Source organism: Oculina patagonica, chromosome 9 (assembly GCF_052425735.1).
Source record: "Oculina patagonica isolate OP01 chromosome 9, crgOcupat, whole genome shotgun sequence".
Taxonomy (NCBI): domain Eukaryota; kingdom Metazoa; phylum Cnidaria; class Anthozoa; order Scleractinia; family Oculinidae; genus Oculina; species Oculina patagonica.
In genome coordinates, this window is record NC_135766.1 from 29,428,834 (window position 1) to 29,434,833 (window position 6,000).

Sequence of the window (6,000 nt, forward strand, 5' to 3'; positions counted from 1 at the left end):
ATTTTTCAAATGGCTGGCGAGATTTTTAAGTCTTGTTTCCTTTTGTTGTGTGTTAATCATTCAAAAGCCTTTATTTTTCAGCAACGAAAAATGTGACTAGCTAGGAACACACTTTATTGTTTTTTTTTTTTTTCTTTTCATTTCAACAAATGTTGCGGGTTTTTCTTGTCGCAATGGCTTGGGAGCCTAGGCAGTCAAGAGTCCGGTTTAATAACGACAAAAACATTGCAAAAAATTAGTTTCATCTGGGGCAAAACAGCTTGATTTTCCGGTGGTGTTTTTTTCAACACTATAAGCGTTCCAGTTCTATTGACATCAGCAGTCGAAGTCTCACAGAAATAGCCGGCGTTCGAACTCAACATACTGAAATATCAAAATTAACTGTTGCGTTTGTTCAACCTTTATATTTTAAATAAAACGGCATACTCCCTTTAAAAAAAAATGAGAAAAAAAGAATAATAATAGCTCCCGTTTGGATTTGAACTAACGACCAAGGCATATACAACTTCTGTAGAAGTGTTCTCTACCAACTGAGCTATCGTAACTTTGTATGGTACAGAATATTTTGTTTTGTATATTTTAATATTATATTTGGACGCGCTTAAAAAAAACATGTTTAACTACTCGGTTACGAGTATACAAAACCCTAAAAAATCGCTTTGTTTTAGCTTGTCGTACAGAGCCAATTTCCACCCAATTTCTGCTCTGCATGTCGCAATAATATTCAAGCGTAGCGAATGATTTAATATATGCAATTACAGAGCATATATGGGCACGTTGCACAGAATTGCTTACTTCTTGACTTCTGAAAGATCCACACCATAAACAAAAATGTAGGGTTATTATGAGTCGTACAGAGATACTTCGTGCCTCTTCGTGAATCTTTATTCGCAAGTTAAAATACTGTATAGATAGATACAAAAAGACGAGATTACACTTGGTTAATTTAACCTGGTTATTTTTGAAAACTTTAACCGGTGGTTTAAATTAATATCGCGTGTTTGGTTCCAAAGATTTTAACTTTTTATATAATTCAACAATTTGTCTCGCTCGAGGCGTAGATCTGATGAGAAAGTCATTGCTGTTCGTCATCCGTACGTAACAGATATCCTGCAATAATATATATGTAGGTTGCGAAGATTCGCTCAACGTCTTGCAGTATTTTTGAACGTAAAACCATGAGCTATAGGATAAGTGGAGTTTGTCTAAATTAAAAGCCAATATCTTACCACTAATGTCTTTTCTTTACTACTCTGTTTACTTCTTTCGTTGTTCGATCACAATACATGGGTAACCAGGCTTTTATTCAACCGAGAAGACCTGGATGCTAATCTAATTTGCATTTGGAGTGCCCCTGGCCACTCCCCGAAAAAAAAGCACCATTTCATGCCTTTGGGGGTAGGTATTCCTACATGTGGACCACTAAGCTAATTTGCATTTGGGACTATGTGTATAATACCATGGGTAGGAAGATAATCCCTTCTTTCGTGTGAAGCTCGTAAGATCCAAAGGTGGCCATTTTCCTTATAAGGAATGTAAAGGTGGCCCACCTGGGGGTTATACAAAGGAAACCATTCATTCACACAGGGAGTGGGATGAGGTGAACATGGGTTTACCCGAAGTCGTTGGAGTCTTGCTTAATTAAATGGTTGAATTTTGCGACTATGAATTGGAGTTAAGAACTATTAACATCACCTTTGAAGTAAATTGAAATAATACGAGCTCGCCCGCTCTAACTACTTTTCTTTTTTTTTTTACTGTCATAATCTGACGTTCTAATGTTGAGAGAAATATTTAGTTTTATCGGCTACATTCCAGAAACAGTAGTGGATTCTCCCACGATAATAAATTGCACGCCGCATGTAAATAATTGTATTATATATACAAGTCGAAAACATTAAACAAAGAAGCGCTCTCATAAGCTTAAATTCGTCAAAAAACCTGCATAAAAACTAACTCAACCTAAGCGGAAATTTTTCTTATTTATTTTATTTCAAAAACTCAGTCGTAAAAGCCGATTTTTCGAAGCTTAAATATTCACAACAACAATTACTGAATAGATTTGAATATTCATATTTGTAAGTTGTGACAACACACAGACAAACACACGCATAGAGTTCAACGCCTGTGTTTTCCCGTTCATGCTGCACCGATCACTCGTTGCTTGTTTAGGCAATTTAAGACAACTCCAGCTTACTCCATAGCGAAAGCCTTAAAAAATAACGACAACGACCACAAAACTATCCGAAATTTACATTTTTTCCACCGTTGAGTTGCGAACACCTCTTAAACAAACCAAAATTCATTTCCGGTTGCCAAACCTTTCTTCGTCCATGTGGGGAAAGGCTCAAGTTTGTCGCCTTTTTATACCTCACTAGGGGATTGAGAGTGCTCGTTGATCTTACGAGCTCAACACGAAATTAAAAAACAATACCCATTGTTTGTTCAGTTTAGTGATTGGCCAAAAACCAAAATCTCCTAGCAACAGTAAAAGTTTTTCCTACCCAGTGTTTTTATTATTCGCCGTAACACCAAATGCAAATTAGTTTAGCATCCAGGTCTTCTCGGTTGAACAAAAGCCTGGTTACCCATGTATTGTGATCGAACAACCAAAGAAGTAAACAGAGTAGTAAAGAAAAGACTTTAGTGGTAAGATATTGGCTTTTAATTTAGAAAAAACTCCACTTATCCTATAGCTCATGGTAAAACATTTTTCGCTGACAATTTGTTGAATAACAACAACTATTACCCTGCTCATTCTTGCGGGATATCGTCTGAAATTAGCCAGCTCGGCCTAGGGTCTCGTCGGTTAAGTATAAGCGATATTCAGCCCGATTTCTCAAAATAATTTTTAAACTGAATATGCAAGTAGCTGGAGCAAATGAAAAATGTAAATAAAGCAAATAAACTTAATATTGCACAGTAATCAATATTAGTAACAAAATCTAATCAATATAAACCCGTAAGCATTTTTGGAAATTTGCACCACAACAACAACACCGAGCTTCCGTTTTTTTTTTTACCCCTTCTTTTTTTTTTTTACCTTTCCTTTCGTTCTTCCCCCCCCCCCCATAACCCTCTTTTTTTTTTTTCCTTTTTTTTTTTTCCTCTCTCTCTTCTTTTTTTTTTTTTGTATTTAACTCTTTTTTAAAAAAATTTTTTTTTTTTTTTTTACGCACGCCTTAAAAGGCGTGCGTAACAGAATTATTACATTTCCGTACGGTACTAAATTCAGTTTAAAAGAGAGAAGGGAGAACATACATCCTTAAGTTAACATATTCATCACGCTCACCACTGTGAAACGGCCATGAAAGCCGGTTAACCATTGACATTTTGTTTCCTTGTTTTCACTCTATATTTTCTGTAATTTAAAGCCATCTGTTTTTTTACGGAGTTAACAACCTCATAAGGTTCTGAATGTTTCCAAATCTCTGCCGATGTTGACTAATCCTTAATTTTCGAAGTCATATGATAACGGCGTATTTTCAAAAGTACAAAACGTGTCCATCAAATGTGGCCTGCTTTAAAAAAAGGTTTGAGAGTTCATGATGCGTTCTACAGTGTTCAGTAAACACAATGAAGTTAATAAGCTACTTGATCAACAAAGATATTGTGACGTATGTATACTCAAGCCGGAACTATTCGCCATGCGATCATGCTTTCTTGACATCAAGAACTGCTTCCTTTTTTCAAGTACCTATCTACTGAGAGGTCAGCAAAGGGCAGGGGACTTGAAGAAAACAACATGTGTGGTCTCACGTTGCATAAAATGGTCTCTTTCCAAAATGAACAAAGTTAAGTACAACACTCTTTTTTATTTATAAGAACAAAAGAAAACGTTAAGAACATTTTATGCTCAAATCTTCGAAAAAGTTAAGAACGTTCAGTCGGTTGAAAATTAGACGTCGTTATATAAAAAATAGTGTATTACAATTGAAAGCTATGTACAGCTTGCTAATTGAGTGAGTACCTAAGAAATTGTTGTGCTTATCAACTAAATCAGCTACGTGACCACTCAAGAAAAAAACATTATATGGTAAAGTCGAAGAAATTGTGACGTATTTAGTTTCGGAAAATTTTACCATTTTGCAGTGGTTACATTTGTTTCCACATTATGAGACAAAATTCAAAAATATATATATCGATCGATCAAATGATTTCAGCACAAACCGGATATAAAAATGCGTTTCCTGCCAAGAGAGTCTTCCGTAATATAAGACCCGTAAGACCCTCTGTTTAGACGTTTTAATATTATCATTGTTTTAACAACAATTTAAAAATCGATGGAAGACTACAAGTAGCCCATGGAAATTGGTTTAGTATTTTTAGTCCGAAGGTAAATGTGGAGTGAGCATTGAAGTTTAGAACTTTTATATAATATTTCTTATCTTGCATTTGCCTGTATTATTTTTCTTTTCTTTTGCTGTTTTTCTATTTTTTATGATGCATTCTACTTGCCTTAAAATCTCTGACAGCGTACAGTAAAGTGGAAAACTTTAAATGTATATTACAGGAGTTCAATTTGCTGCATCCTATATAATATAGTCAGAGATCCATAACAAAGTTGCTCAATTTTTTTCACTAAACTTTACCGCATTTCGTTGCGACAAAAAAAAAAAAAAAACGAACAAAAAACAAAACCAAAACAAACAACACAAAACAGTAAGACATTAACAAACTTGCACAACTTCAATCGTATAAATGGAGTAGAGTTGTGCTAATTGCATGTAAAAAGTCGCAGTTTTTACGAGCTCAACAAACGTATAGCGAAAAATGATCTTAAGCTGGAAATTTCAATCACAATTGCTGGAATCTAACGTAAGTGTAATAAAGGAAAAAAAACTTTAACGAAATGCTTGTGTACTGATCAGTTTAATGATCACGGTCTATCGCGGATAGCCGGCTAGAAGCAAAAACTGATGATATATATATTGTCTTGGCAATAGAATCGTTGGACGCTCTTCCTGAGAAAGGAGAGAAATTCATACGCAAAAGCTTTGCTACCTTCCTGTTTAAGTAAATCATATAACCGGAGAAGATGAATCAACTAAAACACGATAACAAGTTTTGAGAAGTGTTGAAAAATTTCTGCAACTATTATACAGGAGCGGTTGTTCAAAAATAATAATTATAACAAAAAAAGAATAATGAAAATACCTTTGACGCTTTTGTATAATGACAACATCCAAGCCAGCAGAAACAAGCTTCGTCTCACTGAAAATATCATCTTTGCTACTTCGAAGTGATCACCGCTTTGTAGCAATGACAGTTGCAGAAAAATAGCTCTCTTTTATATTTAAATCAAAACGGCGTACATCCAATCGAAAACGTTAAATTCTGTGGGCGCATGTTTCCGACCGTCTCGGTATGTTAAGTAAATAGATTTGACAACCACACCGGAACTGACGCTCTTTCTAGTTAATGAAGGTCATGATCACTGTCGTGACTTTAAAAACGTATCACGAATTAATCGTCAACGCGAAATGTTTATTATTGTTATAACTACAGTATTTTTCCCCACCAAATAAAAAATTATAGCTTACCAACTTCCCTTTATTATTTTGTTCAGTTTTCGGCTTTCCTAGCTATACGATAAGTAATTATCAGCGCAGGATTTTGATACAAATTTTCTTCCGCATTGATTGACCTTGCATTTGATTGAAGTACTTCTAAGAGGTCACGTGCATTAAGCTGAACGCGGAACAAAATCAAGATACAGGCTGCGAAAGTAGTGCCAGCTCTCACAATGCAACTTTTCCAGTCGTCTTAACCAACTGAAATCAGTTTATTGAGGAGCTTTTGTCATATTGTGCACGCCATAATACTTGATCTGGTTATTCCACTTAGCTTATTTTTAAGTTAAGACAAATAATACGTCTTTGTAGGGCATTCCATTTGAAAAAAAAAAAGTTTGATTAATATTGGTCTTCACTTACCTTGCAGAGTATTCAAAGGGGGAAAAATGAAATTAGTCAGCTACGTGCTCATGCTTCCACGGAA